Below are 25,345 nucleotides of genomic sequence, written 5' to 3' on the forward strand. Positions count from 1 at the left end.
CCCTCTGGGGTAATAAAGAAATGGATAAAAAAAGGGGACTTCTGCTACGGGCTATGCCACCCATTACTTATGAGGTAAGTTGCATCCATCCCATCGCAAGCACCTACAATGTCATGATCACATTGGTTTACCCTTTTTTGGTAGTTCAACGGACGGTCGCCCCTCCAACAAGAGAAGGTAGAAATATGGAAACTTCTCTGCCATTTAGATCGGAGAATTTATAGAGGAAATCGGGTTTTAAATTTCCAGAAACCACACGATTATATAGCCACAGGGAATACGCCGCGCCTAAAATCATCCCAAGCGCAGCTAATGTGGCTACTAAGCTATTTCTTTGAAAGCTCCTACTAAGATTAGAAATTCCCCGATAAAGCTGCTAGTGCCGGGTAAACTCATATTGGCTAAAGTGAAAAATAAGAAAATGGTAGAGAAATTCGGCATGGTGCTCACCAAACCTCCATAATATCTAACAAGTCGAGTCTTATGTCGTTCATATAGAACACCAACACATAGAAAAAGGGCTGAAGAAACCAGTCCATGAATTAACATAAGTAAAATGCTACCTCCAATTCCTTGTATGTTCGATAGAGCCTAATATTCCCCCAGAGTACGCCGCTTACCCCCCGAACCGTACAGGATAGTTACCACCTATCATACGGCTTTCTAACTCCACTTTTTTTCTGGTCGTTCTGCTCTGTCGGATCGATGGTAGTCTCAGAGATCTGGTAACCTCCAACATTTTTGACAACACGCTTCCTGCTTCTGTTTTGAGTTGCGTGTCTTTCTCCCCGACGCATACTATAGTATCACATCATAGACCCCCACCCCAACTCTATCTTCCTTATCAGTGAACCAGAACATAGTGCATAGGTACTCATCGATGCTGCGAGGACGAGACGAGGTGACATACTATGATCACGCACTGAAGTTCTGCCCTTCAGCTCGGCATATGGAACCTCTCAGCTGCTCCCTCGGGATAGGTAGGCCCACCCCCCCTGTCGGTGTCAAAACCGGCGGATCTCGGGTAGGGGGTCCTGAACTGTGCGTCTAGGCGGATGGTAATAGGAGACAAGGGACATGATGTTTTTACCGAGGTTCGGGCCCTCTCGATGGAGGTAAAACCCTACTCCTGCTTGATTTATATTGATGATATGGTAGTACAAGAGTGGATCTACCACGGGATCAAGGAGGCTAAACCCTAGAAGCTAGCCTATGGTATGATTGTTGTTCGTCCTATGGACTAAAACCCTCCGGTTTATATAGACACCGGAGAGGGCTAGGGTTACACAGAGTCGGTTACAATGGTAGGAGATCTACATATCCGTATTGCCAAGCTTGCCTTCCACGCCAAGGAAAGTCCCATCCAGACACGGGACGAAGTCTTCAATCTTGTATCTTCATAGTCTTGGAGTCCGGCCAATGATGATAGTTCGGCTATCCGGACACCCCCTAGTCCAGGACTCCCTCAGTAGCCCCTGAACCAGGCTTCAATGACGATGAGTCTGGCGCGCATATTGTCTTCGGCATATCAAGGCGGGTTCCTCCTTCGAATAATTCATAGAAGATTGTGAACACCAGGATAGTGTCCGGCTCTGCAAAATAAATTCCACATACCACCATAGAGAGAGTAATATTTACACACGTTCAATCTCCTGACGTATTTAATGGCGTAACGTCACACCACAACCAAGCCTTTACTCGAATCGTTTTTATTATTCCACCTCAGTGTGTTTAGCGAAGCGGTTTCCTTGGCACGTCTTGTCGAAGCAGAGATCGTGTCCCCTTATTCCAAGATTCTCATTAATACGGACGTGGGTAACCCAACCGCGCCCGTTGCCCCGCCCCCTCCATCGAAGGCGGGTTCCAAACGGTCACGGGGATGGCTCTTGGTATTCTCCCCCTTTATAATGAGACCAAGGCCCGTCCCTTTCCTTCGATCCTTAATCGAATCCGCCCCTTGCCCCGAGTTCCAACACCCAAGGCTCCAAATTCGGGCGCTTTCGACCTTCGACAATGTCCGGCTCCGACCTACAGGGCTGGTGGATGCCTTCTTCCGTCACGGAAGAAGACGTGCTAAAGCTGAGAGACGCCAGGTACCTAACCTACGAGATTTCGCATAGGTTGCCTGCCCAAGGACAAGTTATTCCCACTCCCGAGCCTGGTGAGAGCGTCGCGTTCGTGTCTCACTTCCGTCGGGGCTTAGGCTTCCCGATGGACCCCTTCTTGAGGGGCTCATGTTTTATTACGGGCTGGAATTCCATGACTTGGCTCCGGAGTCCATCATCCACATCTCATCGTTCATTGTTGTCTGCGAAACCTTCCTCCGCACTACCCCTCACTTCGGTTTATGGCTCAAGGCTTTCAACGTGGAGCCGAAGATGATCGGGGGGCGACAGGCAGAGTGCGGAGGGGCAGTTATAAGTAAGAGAGCCGATGCTCCATGGCCTGAGGGCTTTTTTCAAGAGGAGCTCGGCTTGTGGCAACATGAGTGGTTCTATATCACCGCTCCCAGGGGCAGCAGGCAGGTGCCGCCACCCGCCTTTCGCTCGGGCCCTCCACAACGGCTGGCGTCATGGGTCAACAAAGGGCTTGACTGGGGGTCGTCCAAGGACGTACCAATATTGTAGGGCCGGATTCGAGACCTCCAAGAGAGGGAGATCAATCTGGTCGTAGTGACGTAGGTTATGCTGATTCGGCGCCTTCTACCCTGCAAACGTCGCCCCCTCCGTCTGTGGGAATTAAATCCGGAGGGACCGCGAGCTCTTCAACACTTCATGGGTACGACACCTGTGGAGATGTATAAACTTTTCTTCGGATCACAAGAGATGTGTCCGGTCTTGACCGAGGACACCGGCCTAAGCTGCAATCGCCCGGATACTCAAGTAAGTAGTCCTGTGTCCGGACATACCAATCATTTATTTATCATGGTCTTGCCTTTTAACCAGCTATCCCTTGAACAGGAGTGGATAGCACAAGCAAAACTGATACGGTGTCCGGCCCCCCTCCCGGAGACCACGTCGGATCCCGTGTTAGTCAAGATGCTGGAGGTTGCGCCTTCAGAAGAGGGCGAAGGGGAAGACAGGAAAACTACCGCCTCTGCTAAGGAGGCTCTCAAGAAAGGGGGGATCGGGAATCCCTCCCTCCAGGGGGAGAAGAGGACCGCTTCCGAAGATCCCGAGGCCAAGGCCTCAAAGCGGGGGAAGAAATCTTCACTGGAGGGTCCTGCGCCAGGAGAAGCCCCGGCTGCACTATTTCCCCTAGGGAATCAGCCCTCCAGCGAGCCGTAAGTAGAAAAGGGGAGTTTCGTAATGAGGGACATCCCTGTTTTTCTTTCTGAGGATAACCGAAGTTCTTACCTTGTAGTTCGGATCTCAGCCCTTCTCAGCAGAGCTCGTCTTCGGGGGATCTTCGTCCGGAGATGATGGAGAGCGAGACGCCTCCATCTGCCGCGCCGTCAGGCGGGGCAGACGACCCTGAGGTGTCATCGCTGAGGGTCTCCCCGAGTCCGGCGGGGCCGGAGAGTTCGGCACCAACTGGTGTACGGCCGGAGGAGCTGAAGGATCTGCTCGAGAGGGCGTCTATCTCAGAAGATCACCGTACATTAATGATTACGATGATTGAAAGGATTTCATCCGCTGAGAGTGGGTTGCATGAAGCCGTTAGAAGTTCACTAGCGGGGTTTGAGGTACGTAAAAATGACATACCTTTTGACAGTTTTGCACATAGAGTGTGCCCTGTATAGATAGTAGCCCCTGAGACTTGGTGCGTTGTCAGAAATGATGGCATGCCGAGGATCATAATCTCAGTGTTAAGATGTCGTCGTTCCTATTTAGGGGGCGGAGCGTTTGGTGGCCAGCCGGACTGATAGAGTTGCCGAACTGAAGCGGCAACTCGACGTTGCGGATGCGGACATCACGCTGGTCAATAAACAACTTGTCACAAGGTAGGTGGCTTCTCCGCAGTCACCTGGTAAGGGAGCTGATGCCCACGCCTTACGGTATGTATGCTTGATGCAGATGGCGCCGCTGCTATGGAGGAGCTTCGGGCGGAGCTTGCCCGAGCCAAGGAGCAAGCCAGAAAAAGCGATGTGGCTGCCTCGAGGGCGGCCGAAGAGCTAAAAGCCGAAAAGGCTGCTCACTGCCGAAGCACAGAGGAGATGGCCGAAACGGCTGTGAAACTGAAGGATGCTACCGACCGTTATGAGTTTCTCGAAAGAGAACGCCGAGCGGAGCGAGAGGACCTAAAGAAGGCCACTGCCGAAGCCAAAGATGCTCGCTCTGCGATGAGGGCCATAAAGGAGGAGCTGCGTCAGGCCGGGGATATCGCAGCTGGAAAGCCCTTTCTGCTGCGTAGGAAGTTCACGGACCCGAAGTATGCTCAGTTGAGCCAGTTGTGGGGTGCGGAGGATGCTTATCTGAATTTGGCGGTGAGTGCGGCGGAAGCGGTCGTGCACTTCCGAAGCCAAAAGGATCACGAAATGGAAGAGCTTTTTTGGTCTCAATTCCATAGTCCAGAGCGTCCACTTCCGTTAGCCGATCGGTTGGCTGAGTGGGCTGAGCTGAACAGGCTGTCCGGACTTGCTATGAAGGATGTCGTGGCTCATCTGTGGCCGGACAGGCCCAAGCCGAAGAGTTACTTTGGCTTGGTGCAACAGTTCCTTGATGCGGTACCGCATATCAAGTCGATGAATCGGTCGGCATGCATAGAGGGTGCATGGATGGCTCTCGCCCGTGTCAAAACATGCTGGGCAGAGATGGATGCCACCAACGTTGCATCCCGAGTTTCGGACAGAAGCCGATTACCAGCCAAGCACTATTTTGAGGAAGTCCTGCCGGGCGCTCGTTTATTAGAGTCGCAGTGCTCAACAAGCGTTATGTTCAGATGACATGTATTATTTGTAAAACCATATTTATAATATAAGGGCTTTTTATACTTGTGTGTTCAAGTATTGAAATATCTCTTGTGCGGCCGTTAATGTATATATATATATATATATATATATATAACCTGAAAGATGGCAGTCTTCGGCTTCAGCCCCCACGCACATAGTGCGGGGGTGTTTGCAAAAAAGCACATTTTCACACTTAATCCAACGTCTTGGTCCTGTGAAGGAGGTGATAGTGTAGCAAACTAGGCAACCGGACTATAATGCTTTATCACTTTCATTTAGCCATAGAAGTTCGATGGTGGGGCTACTATATAGCCCCTGGGGGCACCGCGCTCTCCGAACTCGGGGCGCGTGTGTGCCTGACCGGGAAACGGTCCTTCGTCAAAGCGGAGGAATTCTAAACATTCCGGTGGTCGATCGAGTGGTTGACCAGTCTCTCGCTATATCATGATAGTCAGTTTTCGGCTTTCTCTACTGAGGCGCTCGCCTAGCCGAACCGGGGCGCAATCGCAGTAGTTCTCCTGGTGCCGCATTAGTCGATAGAGCGGAACATAAGGCAGCAAAATACAGGAGCCGGGCAAATCCAACATTTGACCAAAGACATGATTCGGAGCTGATGCATATAAGGCCTAACTCGAGACGCCGAACACTCCCTAAGGTATTCGGTCTTTATGATAACGGGCAGAACAATGCCCTAAGCCCCTAGTGTCCAGGTACGCGCGAAAACTTCTAACGCGGCCGATGCCAAAACGCCAGCCTCCTCCTCGGTTATGATAAGAAACCGGGGGATGTGTATCAACAAGAGACAGTAAAAAAAGGTTTACGCAGGGTCTTAATCTGAAAAGAATCCTTGTAACGGGTCCCTGCTGCACGTCTGCGCCTGTGTCTCCGCTGTGCTGTATCCTGGACGGGTGTAGCACGTAGTTCATCTGTAAAAAGAGAGGAACTTAGTTTGGAAAAATATCGTGCGAAAGATGTATTTAAAACAGAGTATGATTTAAAAGATAAAATTGAGCTTTATTGGCTCTCATTGTTCATGCGTGCAGCCCCTTGTGAAGGGGTATGCAGCTAGTAAGCCCCTTGTTTATTCATACCGGACTCGTCTAACCGTGTCCGGGGTGTGAATGACCTGTTTTAGGAGCTTTGATCAGCAAAGCCGGATTAGTATGTGGCTGTCAAGGCAGTCTCACGTTCTTCCGCGGTCGAGGAACACTCGAAGTTACCTTTTAATGAGATGATACCGTGTGGTCCGGGCATTTTAAGTGTAAGAGACGCGTAATGCGGTATTGCGTTAAAGCGAGCGAAAGCTTCACGTCCCAATAGTGCTTGATGGCTACTTTTAAATGGGGCGATATGGAAGATTAGCTTTTCGCGACGGAAGTTGTCGGATGAACCGAACACTACTTCTAGTAGTAAAGAGCCTGTACAATTGGTATAAGGGCCTGGCGTTACTCCTTTAAAGGAAGTATTGCTATGGCGAATTTTGGTAGGGTCTATCCCCATTCTGCGGATTGTGTCCTAGTATAGCAGGTTTATATCGCTGCCGCCGTCCATTAGGACTTGTGTAAATTGTAGTTCGTCGATTATAGGATCCAATATCAAAGCAGTCCATCCTGCGTTTTGAATACTTCTGGAGTAATCCTGATGGTCGAAAGTAATTGGTTTTGACATCCAATTTCGGGACTCCGCTGGGGTGGACCGTGCGGCGCGTATTTTAGTAAGTGCCGCACTATTTTTTCTAATTATCACTTGAAGTGAGTTCACTGTTTTGACTTCTTGTGGGAAAGTCTTCTATTTTCCGGCGCTCTGCTTGTGGGGTTCGTCATCGTCCTCGCTTGGTGTGTCGAGCCCCTTGTGTTCGGCGTTAAGTCGGCCAGACTGCTTGAAGACCCAACAATCTCTGTGGGTATGGTTTGCAGGCTTCCCGGGGGTATTGTGGACTTGACATATCCTGTCCAAGATTTTGTTTTGGTTGGATAGCTCGTCACTGTTGTCCTTAAGAGGCAGTGTTTTGTTGTTCGGCCGAGAGCTTTTGAACCCGGCATTGACCGCCGTGCTCTTTGGGCCATTTTCCTTAGTCCGGCGCTGACCTTTTCTGCGTCGTGGTTTCCCATTTCCATCCCTGATCTCGGATGTACTCGGGTCGCTGGTGCTGCATCTTGCCAGCCAGCTATCTTCTCCCACGCAAAAGCGGGTCATGAGGCTTGTTAGCGCGGCCATTGTCCTTGGCTTTTCCTGGCCGAGGTGTCTGGCAAGCCATTCGTCTCAGACGTTATGTTTAAAAGCTGCTAAGGCTTCGGCGTCCAGACAGTCGACTATTTGGTTCTTTTTGGTGAGGAACCTGTTCCAGAATTTGCGTGCTGACTCTCCGGGCTGTTGAGTTATGTGACTTAAATCGTCTGCATCCGGAGGGCGGACATAAGTCCCCTGAAAATTTGCTCGGAACGCATCCTCGAGCTCTTCCCAACTTCCGATGGTATTCTCTGGGAGGCTTTTGAGCCAATGCCGGGCTGGCCCTTTGAGCTTGAGGGGTAGGTATTTTATGGCATGGAGATCATCTCCTCTAGCCATATGTTTGTGTAGGATGTAATCCTCAATCCAGACTCCGGGGTCTGTTGTTCCATGGTATGCCTCTATGTTTACGGGCTTGAATCCTGCTGGAAATTCCTGATCCAGTACCTCATCGGTGAAACATAGGGGGTGTGCGGCACCCCTGTATTTAGGTGTACCGTTATTTTCGAACACTCGACGTGTTGTGTTGCTCCCTGGATCCTTCTTTCTTGGCCCATAGATGGACCTGACTAGGCCATCCTTTTTGTGAGGATCCTTATATGGATCGTGTGCCGACTTGTGTGCGGTGCCGCTTGCCGCTCCTTGCTTGCCATTTGGTCGTCTATCCGACCAGGCATCCTCTTTGTTTTTTGACTGTGGGGGCTCTACGGCCTCCTCGTCAAATTTGGGAAGTAGCCTGCGCTTCGGGTAGCTCTTTGCTTGGTGACTATCGCCGTATTTATCTGCGGTCTTGAGTACTTTGCTCCATCTCATTCTGAGTATGTCCTCCGCTGTTTTGAGCTTCTGCTTCTGCTTCTTCAAACTTCTTGCAGTGGCGACGAGCGTTTTGTGGAGGTTTTTATGCTCCGGTGATGTGTCCGGCATGAGATCGTCTAGATTGTTGTTTTCGCCAGGGATGGGTTGCTCGTCCAATTCATCCTGTTCGGACGGTTGCTTGGTGGCATGTTCGTCATCCATTGGTTCGCCCTGCTCTACGGCTGGGTCTGTGTGGGTGCTGTTGTTATCGAGGCGGGACTTCGGACAGCGCTTGCGTCGCCGTTTTGGCTTATTTTCAGGGGAATTATCCTCCGCCGCGTCCCGTTGTTCCTCGTTATCGCTTCCTTTTTGTGTATCCACCATGTATACGTCGTGAGTTGATGTGGCTTTCCAGTGCTCTGTGGGCGCTGGTTCTTGGTCGTCTCCGGTATCGTCGTCCATACCGTCGATGTCTTCGGAGTCGAAGTCTAGCATGTCTGTTAGGTCGTCGACAGTGGCTACAACGTGGGTGGTGGGTGGGCTTCGAATTTCTTCGACGTCCGCATCCCAACTGTCCTGACCGTAGTCTGGCCAGGGCTCTCCTGATAACGAGAGATAGTTTAGCGAATTCAGGATGTCGCCAGAAGGCGAGTGCTAAAAGATGTCCGCACCGGTGAACTCCATGATCGGCGCCCGATCGGATTTGATTGGTAGGGGCGCTGGAGGTTTGGAGTCCGGTGAGGAGTCCGGCACCTCAGAGTCACGAGCTTCACAAGGGACAGGGTCGGTATTCGGCTCCATCGCCGTAGAGGTAGCAGCCCCCGAGGTGGTGTCTAGCCACCCATCCTCGATCGGCGCAGTCAGCTCCAAGTAAAGGGCCGGAGCGGACTCTCGTGCGGCCTCCAAGGCATTGTCCGGCAGCAGAGCTAGATCATGCCCATCGTGTCAGTGCGGCGCGCACGGCCGTGGCTCGAATCTGTCGAAGATCAAGTCCCCGCGGATGTCGGCCGTGAAGTTCAAACTTCCAAATCAGACATGATGGTCACGGGCGTAGCTTTCGATCTGCTCCAGATGGCCAAGCAAATTGGCCCGCAGTGCAAAGCCGCCGAATACGAAGATCTGTCCGGGGAGAAAAGTCTCACCCTGGACCGCGTTCTTGTTGATGATCGAAGGAGCCATCGGGCCTATAGGTGACAACACAGAGGAACTCTCAATGAAAGCACCAATGTTGGTGTCAAAACCGGCAGATCTCGGGTAGGGGGTCCCGAACTGTGCGTCTAGGCGGATGGTAACAGGAGACAAGGGACACGATGTTTTTACCCAGGTTCGGGCCCTCTCGATGGAGGTAAAACCCTACTCCTGCTTGATTGATATTGATGATATGGGTAGTACAAGAGTGGATCTACCACGAGATCAAGGAGGCTAAACCCTAGAAGCTAGCCTATGGTATGATTGTTGTTCGTCCTATGGACTAAAACCCTCCGGTTTATATAGACAACGGAGAGGGCTAGGGTTACACAGAGTCGGTTACAATGGTAGGAGATCTACATATCCGTATTGCCAAGCTTGCCTTCCACGCCAAGGAAAGTCCCATCCGGACACGGGACGAAGTCTTCAATCTTGTATCTTCATAGTCTTGGAGTCCGGCCAATGATGATAGTTCGGCTATCCGGACACCCCCTAGTCCAGGACTCCCTCACCCCCTTTCCCGAGAGGCGGCCGGGCTGTGTTTCCCCTGCGGCCACCCAGTGGCGGCAGAAAACGAAAAAGGGTGGGCTCCGTGCGGTTCGCGTTTTATTGTAAAAAGAGATCTTTTCATTCTCTTATAGAAGCCCGCGCCCAAGCGGGTAAAGCCCAGCGAAGCTGCAGGGAGCACTGAGCAATGGGGGGATGAGGGCGACTCCGCCCACAGGTTGGACCACACCACAGGCAAAAGTCCTTCCACGGCAAGAGAAGGGTGACCGGAACAAGAAAAGGGAGCTAGTCGTTGGAGGGAAGATAAGGCTCGTTCCGTGCAACTCCACAGAAGAGTACGCGCGCTAGAAAAGGCAACCAGCTTAAAAACGCTAGCTAGCTACTTTTGTAGCCTTATTTAGTTTGGTTGCCTATGCTTGCTCTTCCGCGCGCTACGGCAACACCCCCTGCTTGCTTCTTTCCGTTCGACGCGGAGCTCGCAGCCTCCCCACCCTTGCTTAGCGTTCCACTTGTGATCCTGGAGGATTTGGAGAAATGCGCCCAACCATGAAGAATGGATTTTGTATTTTCTTTCATGTGAACGGCCCTATCTTGTAAAGAATGGTTTTTCGTGCTATAGACCACGTTGAGAAAGACCAACCAACAACACAAATAAAGACCGTTCCATTTGGGTACCTCGAAAGGGAGGTGGTCCTTATGATGCTACGGACGGCTGTCCAAAGTGCATGCAATGACGGGCTCGGGTAGGATAGGATTGTGCGCGCCGGGCCCCTCGGGTGTCCATATTTTGGCCGACCTTAGCGTATATACTATGTTATGGTTATGCGGCTGTAATATTTTGATACCTTCCACCGCTATTATGCCAGAAATCCAAGGTTCCACATGAGCTCCTGTTCTGCGGCGTGGTGGCAGGATCGCTAGGGGATTGGCTCCGGGTGTAGGTAGGGTCAAATCTGTAGGGGTCATGCAAATACATAGGCCCCTTCCCTTCTGCCGAGTTGTTTCGAAGGCGCTTTCTGTTCTACGATCCCTCGGAGCGAAGGGTTAGGCAGGTAGTACGGGCCCTCTGACTTCCAGCTATGTGCTATGTGCGACTCCCGCGAAGCGAATGAAGGGAAGCTCTTCGAGCTTTCTCCGCCAGCGGCTTGTGTAGTGGTCGGCATTCCTACGTGCTCCGACTGATCCCCACTGGAGATTATATGAGGGGTCTTGGAAACTGTCGTGACGCTTTGGTGACAAAGGTCACCGGGGTGACTATGGAAGGATTCCATGGTAGTCTCTGACTCCCTCCAATTCAATCAATATCAAGAACATGTCGTGAGCATGGGGGTTTGGCCGACTACTAAACTATTGGCTAGGGCTTTTCTAGTTATAGCTTCTATAGTGAGTGGCCCTTCCGCTTTGATCTAGTTGTAGTTTGTATTGTACTAAATTGAACACATATCAAAGAAAGGCGATCAATCAATAAGTAGTTGCCCTTCTCCGGCCTGGGAAAAGCAGCGAACTCGTTAAACATGGGGCTTTTTTATTCATGGTCGCTACTGTTGTATTGTATATTGTCAGGGGAAGCTACTGCTTCTACGACAGCTCCGCTTCCTTGTCTTGCTTCTACTTTGCTTGTTTGTGCGAAGGCTTAGAGGCCTTTTTGCTAGGTCCAAATTCGTCAAAGCGAAAGATCTTATCCAACGGAAATCCCGCATATTGAGCGCAGCTGATTTGTGGCTACTAGGCGCGATCATCCCGCATGCCATAAAAAAATACTTCTTTTTTTAATGGCCCGTCATATAAAGATATAATAGATATGGATAGAGAGATATTCTATTGATTCGCGAAATGGGTCGTCGATCCAAATGAATCATTCTTCTGGTCTCTCTCTGCCCCCCGCCCCAAAACTTACCGACGACACAGCGCCCATTCATTTCGCGTGCGGGAAGGCAACGAAGTTCAGTTCAAAAGACCGCAGCGGAGTGGAGCAGCCGCGACACGAAGTTCCTTACCTTAGCTGGATCTCGCTGGTGCCACCTAAGCGGTAGGTATAGGCGGCGGATGTCTGACGTTTGGAGTTGTCGTTCGTGCACCTATCCCCAATAGAAGAATGAGTGATCCCTTCCCCTGTGGATCATGGCCTTACCACTAGGTCCCCGATGGCCAGCGGGGGATTCGCGTTCCCGCTGGACTGGACACGTGTTAGCTGTAGGAAGTATGGTTACGAAAGTGACTTCGGTTCGCCAGTTCAGGCTCAACTCCTCGCTTTACGTTAGCGGACTTACAGGTCAGGCCGGGGCTCCACGCTCTTTCTTTCTATGTGGGATGATGCCGGGGAATGTGTCGAGGCGGCGAACAACAACAAGACAACTAACTACATTTGCTTTTTCCCTCCATGAGATGAGCCAGTGCATTGGACCGATGGATAATAGAACTGAGCTGGCTAAACGCTTGGGCGCTCTACATACGATGTAGAAAAATAAGATACATATCGATTTCTTTCTGATGGATCCAGAATAGATAGATATCTTGTATCATCAATAGATAGAAAGAGGTCAACCCTTATTATTGATAGAAAATCTTTCGATCTATCAGAACAAATCAGGCCATCTATCAATCAATTTGAATCATCTCGCTTTTCGTTCATTTCAGCCACACCATAATAGCCGCCACAATAAGAAAGAAGCAAGCGAAACAGCTAGAAGCGCTCGCTTCGCCGCGCCCAACAATTCTTATTCACGGGAAAGCCAACCGAAAGATTCGATTCGGACTTCGTAGAGCCAGTGCTGCTGCTGTCTGCGTAGGGCCGTCCCCCACTACCGTCCCGGGGTGCTAAGGGGTTTTGTTTTAGGAACAAACGGCGGTGTTTTGCTGACGCCTCGAATCGACGCTTTTGTTGCGACATGCTAAGTTTTCTCCCTTATTGCTAGTAGGTTGATGGGTCGCACGCCCGGCACACATGTTTTGGCCTTACTTGTGTGTCCATAACTCACAATAGGTGACCTAACGGCCGCCGCCCGACTAAACATACCAATAGTCACCAAATTCATATGTGCTACTGAGGAGTAGGCAATGATCTTCTTAAGATCAATCTGTCTTAAAGTGGTCAAGGAAGAATATATTATAGCAATCGCGCTTAGAGTATAAATGAAAGGAGTGAAACAAAGTGTCGCCTCGGGAAACATGGGTATGGAAAATCTTAAAAAGCCGTAGGTTCCCAATTTTAAAAGAATTCCAGCCAAGATGACGGATCCAGCCGTAGGTGCCTCTACGTGGGCTTTGGGTAACCAAATATGAACTGGTACCATAGCCACTTTGACGGCAAAAGAGGCGAAAAAAGCAATCCATAGAAGGATTTGGCGCCGCTCACTAAATTCAGTGGTTAATAAAATTTGTTAATCGGTGGTTCCTGTTTGGAGAAGAATCAACAGAATAGCTAATAGCATAACAACGGATCCAAGTAAATTATATAGGAAAAACTGATATGCTGCCTTGATCTTTCTTTGTCTCGAACCCCATACCCCTATAATGATGGTAGAGTCAGGGATGGCCCCAAAGCGGAATTGACCGGTGGTAGTTGGTCGAAGCTCCAGTGGGTAGCCACTCCCTTCTCAGGGAACCCTACGTGAGACTTCCGCATCATACGGCTCCGTCACGAGCTTCCGTCGTCGGCCCTTGTCATTAGACCACTGCTTGTCTTTTCCGCCTTGACTCTCGAATCTTTTGCTTCTCGGGTGGTGGCGAACAATGCTGCTTGCGTAGCGGGAGATGCCCGCCCGTCGTTTAGGCCTGCTTCCTGCCCGAAAGAAGGCTAGCCGGACTAGTGGTAGGGGACCTGACCGTAAAAACCCTACCCTATTCTCGAACCCTCTGCCGAGCTCTACCCTACCAACATTTATTTGGAAGGGGGCCAAAGAAATGTCTCCACCTGCTGCCAACAATCTTTCTTCGGAATTCTACTAAACGGGTCGATCCTCCCCTCCGTTTGTTTTAGCAACTTATCCTAAGGTCTCTTCGCCAAGAACTCTCCGGCAACGGCAGAGGAACTAACCTGCCTGTAGTGGTGGGGCGGCTTTTTCTTAATAAGACCTGGACGATTATCCCTACCCTCGGTAGCTTACGAGTTTACGTCCATCCCTGGTCAGGTACAGTTTCCTTTATTTTTTATCCCTTGTAGCCGTTACCGTGTGTCCACACCCCCCTGACTTGACGAGGAATTCATTCTCGCGAACAAACACACCCCCTACACAAACCTAGGAGCACCCCTTCCTGCATATCCATACAAGACCTGAGTAGGCGGGTCGAGGTCCTACGAGGTACCCACTACTTGGAGTACCCTCGCACCAAAAAAAGATGTGTGGTTCGGTGGTTCGACCAGAAATGCTATGCTCACGCACAAGACTACCCCTCTTCCCGAAAGCTTCGCGGGGACCTTTACTACTTTACGACGACGGGGGACCGCCCGTAGGGGGTTTACTGCACAAGGCCCCTGCAGAGGAAAAGCTTGATCCCAGCGAATAGAAGATGCTCAGCTCCGCACAACATAGGGATTGGCACGCTTTCGGAAAGAACATAGAATAGTAGAGGATCCAGCATGCAGGACACGACGATCATTAGAAATTCACGAATTAGAAATGCTGTAATATACTCTTTCCCAAAACTTCACATACCCGACCAACCCACTGAAATGCAAATAGGGATCAGAAATGTGGTCAATATCACGAAGAATAATGAAACACCGTCTATACCCATATACAAATGGATGTTTTCATAAGGAAGCCATCGAAGGCTTTCCACAAATTGAGATTTGGCCGTAGAAGGATCGAATTGTATCTGAGGAATAGGGGGATACAAAAAAGTAATAAGAGAAACACACAGACAAATCAATCGCATCGGTCTTATTGAAGAATTTGGAATGAAAAGAGGAGTAATGCTTCCTAACACGGGACAGAGAATAGGACCACTTAGATCGAAATAGCATTCACAGAAATAACATAGAGTAGAATTGAACATTGAAAAGATTAGTTTACAACAGTCAATCAAAAGATGGGGCGCCAAATTAATAAACAATAGGGGTCTTTCTGTGCAAGTCAGCTGAACACCGTAATTGATGAGTGAGTAGGTGGGTTAGGTGCACCCCTCGCCCAGTGGGAAGTCATGAGGCTAGCCCCCCCTGAATGAAGAAGTAGTGGGGCCCCCTGCCCGCCCACGTATGCGCCTTTATTTAGATTCTAACTAAATATTCTACTGAACTTTATCCAGGAATCTTTCTAAAGAATCCATCTGGCAAAACGCAATTTGTCGATTTCAATCTAAGGTGCACCTTGCCTTTTTCAGGTAGCTTTGTTACGCCTATTCAGCTAGGTGGGGCATTGGTCATAGCCGAAGTCGAAGGGAAAAAATAAGGTAATGAGATGATGGTGCCATCAAGAAGTTTTCGACGAACGTAGTAGCGGCCAAAAATGAAACTCTTGCATGAAAGACCGGATTTGACGCAAGATGAATGGCGTTGGGGTTTTTCAAATGAAACCCGTGATCAGAAAGTCACCAACGGAGCCATACAATCTATCTAGTAGTGTGCCATGGCACGGTACTCCGCTTCGGCAATGGAAGGAGCAACTGTCTATTGCTTTATCTCATCCAAGATAGTGTCTCGTCTCCCCATAAAATAGATAAGCCTGTAGTTGAGCACCTATCTGAAGGCCCAATCGGCATCAGTAGTTGCACGCAACTCTAAAGAAGACGATGATGGAAAAAAGGACGGCTCGAGAAAAGGTACCTCGAATATATCTAAGAATCTGATGAACTGCTGCAAAGTGAACTGACCGGGGGGCAGCCATGGAAGGCTGACTTTCTTAGGAAAGGCCATCTGGGCAAGAGATTGTCAGATAAACCAAACTGCCGACCTACTGTCTGTACTGCGTCGGAACAGATAATGGTGAGCCATCAGTCTGACGGAGTTTAACGAAAAGCTCCAAGGGAGTGTCAACAGCCTTCTCATCATTGTGTTGAGCTCGAGTGATCAAGTCATGACGTTATTTGATCTGAGATACCAAATATCCAAGAGGAGAATGTGCGACCTCCATGCCAAGAAAAGGCTTAGGGCGCGTCAGCGCCTTCATAGCACATAATTGATGAAGGCGACACTTGATCAGCGATATGGTAACACAGTAATCACCAGTCAGTTTGATATCATCAACATACAACAACAGAATAGCACGTCCTCGAGGATAAACTGATACGAGCATGGCCGAATCATGATCACTCCGAGCAAACCCTGCCTGGATAACATAACCATTGTGCTGAACTTCAAAAACCGACGCTATCGGGGCGTGTTGAGACCATAGATCGCTTTGCGTAAAGGACAGACAAGAGAAGAAGTCAGAAGGGCAGGTTCTCTTTCATGCGTCTTTTCTAGGTGCGCATCTCCATCTACTAAAAGTAGGGGTGGTTGCCATAGATAGATTGGGTCATTCGTAACCTGAGCAATAACCGATGCTACTACAGCAATAACGAAAATAACCGATGCTACAACAGAAACTACAGCTATATGTGGCGGCCCCACACGCAGCTTTGTTTAACAAGCATCACCCTTCCTTTCTTTTCAAATGCTTCCTCAGTCAATCAGCAGCTTATTCGATTCCTATTCTTATTAAACATCTGATATAGATGGTGGGAACAATGAAGCCGATTCTTCATCTGTAGGTTGCAATCCGTATGATTTCTTTTCTCGATCTCCTGCTTGTGTTTCACCTCGCACCTAAGCATCACGTTCCTAGGGACAGAGACATCTGCGCTCTAAGGCAATCATAGTACTACCAGCATGGTTACATCGTTCTGCGGGCAAGCTTCAACTTCAAAGTCACCTGATTTGGCACCAGCCAAAGGAGTAGGAACAGCAGCTGGGGAAGCACCATTACCATCCATGGGATGTTTTGTGAACAGCCCCCTCTGTTCAATACCGATACCTATCAGATTCCATAGCTGATGAATATCTTTCTTTTTCCACTCTTTCCCCATCACGCAAGATGCTTTTTTGGCACAAACCTAGTAGTTATTTGTCCTGCTGATCTTGGGTGAACTGATGACACTGATGCTCCAAGACCAAGAGTTTTCACAGCCAAAGCTATTGAAGCTGCTCCCTCCCATGAATCACAGCTTTCTGGATGCACTGCTTCAACACCATGGAGCAAGATAGAGAAAAAACTCCTATCCCATTTGATCGAGCTGAACCCACCCACCGCCGGGCAGGTGCATCGGCCTCTTCTTTCTAGTTTCCGACAGGGCTACCCGCACTAGCCTCTGACCTCTACTTCAAAACCTGAACTTCACAGATCCGAAGCCTAAACCATCACTACTTCCATCACTTCACAGAGTAGGTCTTGTTTTCAAACTTGCTTTCGGGTTAAGTGCAGAAAATAAATTCAATATTCCTGTCATTGAGGATCTATTAGATGAGCTACATGGTGCACAACTGTTTCCAAACTTGATTTGAGATCAGGTTATCATCAGATAAGAATGAGAAGAGAAGACATTCCAAAATTTTAGGACATATTTTTGTCATTATGAATACTTAGTGATGCCATTTGGACTCACTAATGCACCTGCTACCTTCCAATCTTTAATGAATCATGTTTTTGCTCCGGAAATACCTTTTGGTATTCTTTGATGATATTATGATATATAGCAAGACCAAACAAGCTCATCTCAAGCATCTAAAGTTAGTCCTAGACATTCTAAGGTCATAAAAACTATATGCTAAGATTAGCAAATGCAGTTTTCCTGTCCCTCAAGTGGAGTATTTAGGGCATGTTATCTAAGGATAGGGTATATCTACAGACCCCCACAAAATAGTTACCATCAAAGAATGGCCAGCACCTAAGACTATCACTCAGTTGAGGATTTTTCTTGGTATGGCTGTAGAAAAAGAAGATTTGTCATGAATTATGGGATAAATTCTAGGCCACTTCATGACTGTCTAAAAAAGAATCATTCCAGTGGCCAGATGCTCAAATTGAGGCCTTCACAACATTGAAGAATTGTCTGGTCACTGCTCCTGTTATGGCTTTGCCTGATTTGACCCTACCATTTACTTTTTAAACAGATGCATCAGGTCAAGGTATTGGTTCTGTCCTCATGCAACAAGGCAGACCAATTGCTTATTTCAGTAAAACCCTTGGACCCAAAAATGCAGCTATGTCAACTTATGATAAGGAGAAGCTTTAGCTATTTGTGAATCCTTGAAGAGATGGCGCCACTACTTTCTTGGTTCCCAATTCTTTTATTGATCAAAACTGATCAACAGAGCTTAAATACATCATAGAACAAAAAGTCTCTAAGGGCATCCAGCACAAGCTTATGTGAAAATTGCTTGAATTCAATTACAAGATTGAATACAAAAAAAAGAAAACAAGGTTGCAGATGCTTTGAGCAGAAGAGATTCTCTTATGATGGCAGTCACTGTAGTTACTCCTGCTTGGGCTTCAACTGTAGAAACCAGCTACACTAATGATGATCACTGCAAATCTCTGCTTGAGAAGCTCACTGTATCAGCCAATGCAACACCCCCTTAGACTCTTCATTCTGGCATTTTTAGATATAAAGGAAGAATATATGTGGGATCAGATGCTGTTCTTAAACACCAAATCATTGATTCACTTCACAACTCTCCCATATGAGGCCATTCAGGCATTGTGGCTACTTATCAAAGTGTAAAAAAGCTATTTGATTGGAGCCAGGCTAGGAGATTGAAACTTTTCTACATGAGTGTGCAGTTTGCCAAAGAGTCAAGGGAGAGCATTGCCACTACCCTGGTCTCCTAGATCCACTGTCATTACCGACTTCTGCTTGGACTGACATCTCCCTGGATTTCTTTGAGGGTCTTCCCAAATCATTGGGCAAAGAAGTCATATTGTTTGTGGTGGACAGGTTCACTAAATATTCTCATTTCATTCCCCTTGCTCACCCTTATACAGTACAATCAGTCTCTCGTGCTTTCATGGATAATGTTTTTAAGTGGAATGGATTGCCAAAGTCAATAGTCTCTGATAGAAACTGGATATTCACAAGTAACATGTGGCAGGCCTTCTTCAAAGACTGCAAGTGAAATTGAGGTTTAGCTCTGCCTATCACCCACAATCAGATGGCCAGACAGAACGTGTGAATCAGTGTGTGTAAAATTACTTGCGTTGCATGGTTTTTCAGCAACCAAGGAAGTGGGCTAGTTTAGATCAAGCAAATGCCACTTGGGAGGAGGCCGACTTCATCAAAGGTCTCTTTCCGGAGTTCTATACAGCTCCTATTCGTGGTTGGTTCCCTAATTCCAACACTTGACAATGCTTTGGGGGAGGTATTATCATATCAGAAGATTACAGTACCTAACGCTCGATTGAATTCAGAGTGCTGCCTTTACTTCATCTGCCATGAACGGAGCCAAGAGGCTTGCGTTCATTTCTTCAGTTACTCGCCTGTTTACTTTCCCTAGTAGCCTAGGGTCGGGAGCTAGGACTTTTGAGGTGAACAGTCCCTCAAAGTAACCCTGTATCAAAGATGCTAACTGGTCATTACCTTCGATCCTGTTGCCGTTTGAGTCATTCAGAAACTTTATTATGTTCTTGTTTTTTCTCCATTGCAAAATGATGTAATGAAAGAAGCTCGTATTTTGGTCTCCATGGCGGAGCCAATTAGCCTTTCCTCTTTGCAGCCATTAATCCGAGTGCAAACTCTCTCAATTAAGTGTTGGAAGCAGTCGCTCCTATCCACTCCTACCAAGGAGGGGAGCCCCAAGTATTTGTCAGTGAGCGATTCGGTGACAATATTCAGCAGGTTGCATACCTCTTGTCTGTCTAAGGGTCATTGGTAAAACTCTCTTCATTGAAGGCAGTACGTGGGTATCCATCTTATCTACGGTCTGCGGGTCATCCACATGACCAAAACAAAGGGTACGAAAGCAGTGAAACCGATATATCTGTTGAAGGCGATCCCACCGGTCCTATTTATTAAGTTGCAATGGTGAGTATCTTAGGACCCCAAAGAGTTGTATAAGTTGGAAAATGGAGATTTGCATGTGGCATTGGCCGTTGGGCAGCTAGCTATTGCATTTGAAGGCTCCACAGAAAGAACCCGCAGGTACTATTACGACAGGTGGCTTCGAATCCAGTTTGTTAGTCGTTTGCATCTCGGTTAACAAAAATAAGCTTGAATCCCTCCATTCGTAGATCAATCAGCTAAAGTTGTTAAAACAATGCCCCGGTAAAAGGGTAGCAGAAGGTCGTTCTTTCTTACTCTAAGTTGCACTCAGGTGCTTCCGTTTTAGAGCTAGGCGATATTCTCTGTGTAAACCAGTATCGTATCTGTTTGATATGGACCATTCTATAAGTATAGTCATTTAAGTCTTCCTCAAAGGATCTCCGATCTATTGTGCAACCTTCCATTCGAAACCCACCCCACAAGAATACTTCTACCCCTTATCACAGCTCCAATGCCCACAGGCATCTGTCTCTAGCACAAATCTTTTACTGAAATCAGGGAGAACCAACACATGGGCCTCAATTAAAGCTTGCTTGAGAACATCAAAGGATTGCTTTGGCTTGTCCACACAAATGGTACTCCTTTCTTTAACAAGTTCGTGAGAGGTCTCCTAATTATGTATATACAGGATGAGTCACATCTTGACCAGAGCCATGCGGAGCACAAAAAGTGAAGAGAAAGGATTTGTTCACCACTTTAAGCCAAAAGATAGAAATGAAAGTTGTTCCCATAGAATGAGATTAGATCCCGCAAGTGAGCTATTTATACCGAAGCTTACAAGAAGCAAAGTTGAAACGGGAGCTTTCCCACCACGGCATCCAACTCTTCTCTTCGGTAAGCAAAGGGGCTTTCAACGAGATAGGGAGCTGTACAATTTCACCCGTGGGTGGGGCTGGCTACGCTTGCTAGATTGGATCAAATATATGTGTCCTACACTAGGCGGAATCGTTGTTTCACTCCTCCAAGCGTTCCTTGCCAATGGGTAAAGCCTTTATCTATCACTTCGGTCGGAGACATATTAATTACCTTTTTTATCCTTGGACCCTTGAAAGCTCGCTTCCCTTCCTGAACTGAAGGAAACCGGTGCCTGAGAGATCCGTTATCTGCAGTCTCTGAGCTTGATTGCACATCTTTTCCTGCTCATACATGTGTTTTTGCACGCTTGAGACCTCCTCTTTCGCTTGGCTATCCGAGGAAAGATGTCTTACGAGGTGGGTTGGACAACGTACGTAGTGAGCGTGCTGCTATCAGTGTGAAGATGAGCATCTATCTTTCTTTTAAGGATTGAGTGTGTGTGTGTGTGTGCTTGTTCTTAAGGGAACGTCCAAATCACCCAATCATATCAGGATGGATCCAATGGGTGTGATTTTTGTCTGTATTGATCACTTACCCACGCTATAAGAAGAAGGGCGTCATGGAAGAGTTTGGGGTCCAAAGCCACACCTTCTTTCCCCCATAGGAACAGAGGTCAGGAGCTGCCGGCAGGGCGCTGCATTCAATCTGACTGATGGCTCAAGATAAGTACGAGACGTACTTGAGATAGATAATTTATGTATTTCGCTATTTCGAATACCTAAACTGCTGCTTACAAGAATAAGTACGGAGAGATTGGATCTCCCCGGCGTAGTCCCTGAGAAGGTTTGAATTCCTCAAGACGCTCCCCATTGAAAAGAACCGAGAAGGTAACTGAAGTCACTAACCTCATCACCATAGAAATCCCACCTTCGCTGGAAAAAAGTGGGCTGGATAGCCGTCCGGGCCAGGGGCCTTTCAGGGTACATCTTAAAAAGGTCACACTTCAGAACCAGTAAAGGGCGCAGTCAATTGCTCATTCATTGCCTGAGATACTTTCCGAGGAACTGTCGACAGAACGAACATCGTCCATTCTTTCAGTACCTTCAGTAGTATAGAGATGTTTAAAGAACTCATTCGTCATCCCACTCATCTCCTCTGAAGGGACAACGAAGGATTGTCTGAAGTAGGACCTATTCGTAGCTCATTTCAAATGGGCCAAAGAAACTAGGGCCACAGAGACCCCCCCCCCCTTTGTCATGAAAAGAGAAACTTTCGGTAGTCACAAAACCCTATTTTAAGAAATAAGTCATTAGATCCCGTATCAGCTATAGCAGTGAAGTTCTCATAAGCTTTCATCATGTCGAGCTTTAGTGCACACACCTGATCATCTCGTGCCTCTTATATAGTTTCTAGTTTAGGAGTCCGAGCTGGAAGAACAAAAGGTGGAGCTCCGCCCTAGTGTTACCCTTTGCCTCGCTCTTTAGAGGCATGAGTGGTCACAACTCGACGTAGTCTAGCAGTTCTATTTGGCAGACGAATTGCGTATAGCATAGTTGAAGAAGGCATTCTAGGAGCTAAAGGCGTCTCACTCGTCTCTCATTTGCTCGATGCTTAAGTACCGGTTTGCTTCTACATCTACGGTTGAACTTGAAGGCCTCGGATTCCGAAACCTGTAGAGCTTGCACGGTGAAGAACAAGTACGTACTTCATACGAAGAAATGGTAGTCGGATTCCTCTGGTTTTCTCCACAGTAGGAGTAAGCATAATCCTAAAGCCGGCCCAATGGGCTATATTTCTTTAGAGTACTCAAAAAGTATGCTTTTGTCGGAGGGAGATTGCCGGGTCTATGTAGAATAGAGAAGCAGCAAAAGAAAATAAATTGAGTAGCCAAAGGCCTCGTGCACAGTATGGAAGGAAGAGGAAAAATGCACGGTACGCAATGTATGATGATGAACGTATGGAGTTAGTTCGGTGGGTTGGTTGGGGAGTAGGGCCAGGGGGAGAAACTTGTCCCTTCTTGATGGCGAGTATATGCTTCGATCGATTCTTGTGCTCCCTATGCGCGTGTTCTTGATCACCGAACAAGTTACAAAATAAGTTTATGCGCTCCTATCCTTGTTCTTGTGAGTCCTTGTGAAGCTACATTGGTGATGGTTGGTGGTAGATGCGGATTACCAGCGAGCTCTGGATGCTACTCTTAGGGATATTATTACTGTGCTTTTTTGCTATGGTTAGTCATGATTACTGATCAGTTGAGCAGTTCTTTTGAATGTACCAATTTTATTTTTTTCATTTATTTGTTTCCCCCCATTTGAAACAGGGCTCAAGTCGCTTCCTGAGATGCATTTCACACCTGACTCACCTCCCACGCCTAAAATGTCTCCAGGTAAACGTTTTTCTGCTTGTCTAGTAATTCGGTGAATCTGCGGCCACTAATGCCATTCAGAGGAAAATAACACTTATGGTCTTTGAGGTAAACGAGGAGGCAGGAGGGCACGACGCCTCCTTGCCGGGTGACGCGATGGATGAAGGAGGGTTCAAGGATGTTGTGGCGGAGGAGCTTGCAGGTTGCAGCGCAGCGGACGAGGGTGGAGGTGTCGGAGCGCGCAATGATCTCGAGCAGCAGATCCGCCGGTAGCGTCGACGGTGTTGGTGAGGCCATGGCACGGTCGTGTACGAGGCTTGACCGCTTGTGTACGTTGCCAGTGCCGACGGCTCCGACTGTGATATAGATGTATAATATGCGCCTGTTAAAGGAAGTAAGGGACTACGGTGATCGAGGTGGATCGAGAAACGCAACCAGGGAATCTGACTTTAAAGAAGTCTACGTCCAATCCCTCGCAGCCTCTGACGTCTGCAGCAACTCGTGTCTTTCTCTCCCGGCCCAAGGTTTTATCATGCCCAGGTGGTAGCAAATTCCGTTGTCGATCTATTTTGGTCTGCAATCGCAGACGGATATCCACGTAGGTCCAAGCGTTTATAGCTAGCTAGCTACTTATATATATGGCATAAAAAGGCTTCCAAACTCAAACACATAGAAAACAACATATCTGCGCTGGGCTCGTTCTCGCGAATTGCTCTCGATCTGGCTCGTCTGATCTGGGTACGTTCTCGTCTCGATCGATCCAGTCCGATCTGGCCCACGATTCTCATCCCACTCCAATTCTGTTTGGCTATTACTAGCAAAAGAGCCCGTGCGTTGCAACGGGAGAAAAAAATAACACACACTCTAAACCCAATAACCATAATATGTTCATGCCCTTTATTTTAGCGAGGCATCATTTTTGTGTTGCCGCTTATCCTCCTTCTCATCTTCAGTGGCCTTGGTGTTCACACAAAAAAAAGTGTGTTTGAATGTTGTTTTTTCCCTGCCAGTTTGTTTAGAGGTGCTCATGTGTGGTTATCGATGTTTTCTTTCGTCTCTTTATGATTTTAGTGGTTGTTTATTTGCAATCCAGATCGTCGCGGTACGAAAGAAAAACGGACGTGCCCTATAGGTTACAAGTTTGCTTTTAAAATAATATTTTAAAATATTTAATAGGTACAAATAACATCATATTCAAATTCTACATATTTTTCTATTCAAATTTCATATATAACATGTTAAAATCAGAGTTACGGTTTAATAGATATGGATAATTAAGAAAAATATTTGTTTCACTTAAATATCTTCCAAAATAATATTTTAAAAATATTTAGCAAACAAAATAACATCATATTCAGATTCTACACATTTTTCTAATCAATTTTCATATATAACATGTTAAAATCGGAGTTATGGTTTAAAAGATATGGATAATTTAGAAAAAACATGTGTTTGACTTGTATATGATCGGCGGGTGAATTATCTAATACGTCAGGGGGGTTTCCGTAAAAACGTAAAATAACGGTTCGGCTATGACTTAAGTGTGTACTGCGGGTTAATTCATAGAAACCGCAGGGGATTTTCTGCAAAAGTGCATGACGGACATTAATTATGAAATACCAACAGGGAAGGTTTGTGTTGTTTGTGGGCACCCGAAAGGAACTCGTAAGATGTTGTACTAGCCAATATTACGATGAACCAAGTAATAACAAGGCAGCTGTTTCCCCTAAAAAAGAAGAAACGAGCCCCGCCGACCGGGGACTTACAACGTACTTCCTCCATCCCAAAATAAGTATCTTAATTTTTTACTAACTTTAGTACAAAATTTTACTTAAGACACATATTTTGAGACAAATTAAGACACTTATTTTAGGGCGGAGGGAGTATGTGCTAGTGTTCTCTATTCAAGATGTTGTACTGGGGGATATTGCTATGAACTAAGTAATAACAAGCAGCTGTTTCCCCTAAAATAAGGAACGAGCCCCGCCGGCCTGAGACATACAACATACTACATCCGCCAGCATCAGCGCCAGATATTGCTACGGCGCTCCCAACTGATATCCTCCTTCAGACCGTGCCACGTGCCACGTACGAGAGAGCACGGATGAGAGCATTTTCATGGAGCAGGCACGCCCCGTCCGTAGATGCCATGCACCTATCAATGCTGCCGGAAGCACCACGTACGTACTGTGTAGTCAAGGTCTCGTGGAAGCGGACTGAAGTCGCTTGCCCACGTCGGAGTTGCTGTCGGCTGTCGGGAGATCCGGGCACTCGTTTGCTACGCCCACCCATTATCGGACATGCGTGTCCTTCGTTGCTGCTCGCTCGTGTCATCGTCTCCGCCTGAGGTAGAGGCTGCAGTACTGCGTCCCTTGACGGTTCAAAACGCGTGCCATCCCGTCACATGGGCGCTGCTCGCTCGGGTCGAAGCAGCTGCATGTGTTGTTGTAGTCCCGCGCCGTGGTGTTCGATCGATTTGCTGTCGATGCTCCTCTAATAGAATTTGGTATGGAACCAGTCTAATCTTTGATCAGATTGTGTTGTAGCTTATCAAAGGAGGA

The 25,345-nt window shown here is 47.7% G+C and overlaps 1 pseudogene; it reads right to left on the reverse strand.

The window, feature by feature from the left end:
- Positions 1-14,608, reverse strand: part of LOC119334184 — a 16,468-nt pseudogene extending 1,860 nt beyond the window's left edge.
- Positions 14,609-25,345: the final 10,737 nt, after the last annotated feature.

Source organism: Triticum dicoccoides, chromosome 7A, assembly GCF_002162155.2.
Source record: "Triticum dicoccoides isolate Atlit2015 ecotype Zavitan chromosome 7A, WEW_v2.0, whole genome shotgun sequence".
In the NCBI taxonomy this organism is placed as follows: domain Eukaryota; kingdom Viridiplantae; phylum Streptophyta; class Magnoliopsida; order Poales; family Poaceae; genus Triticum; species Triticum dicoccoides.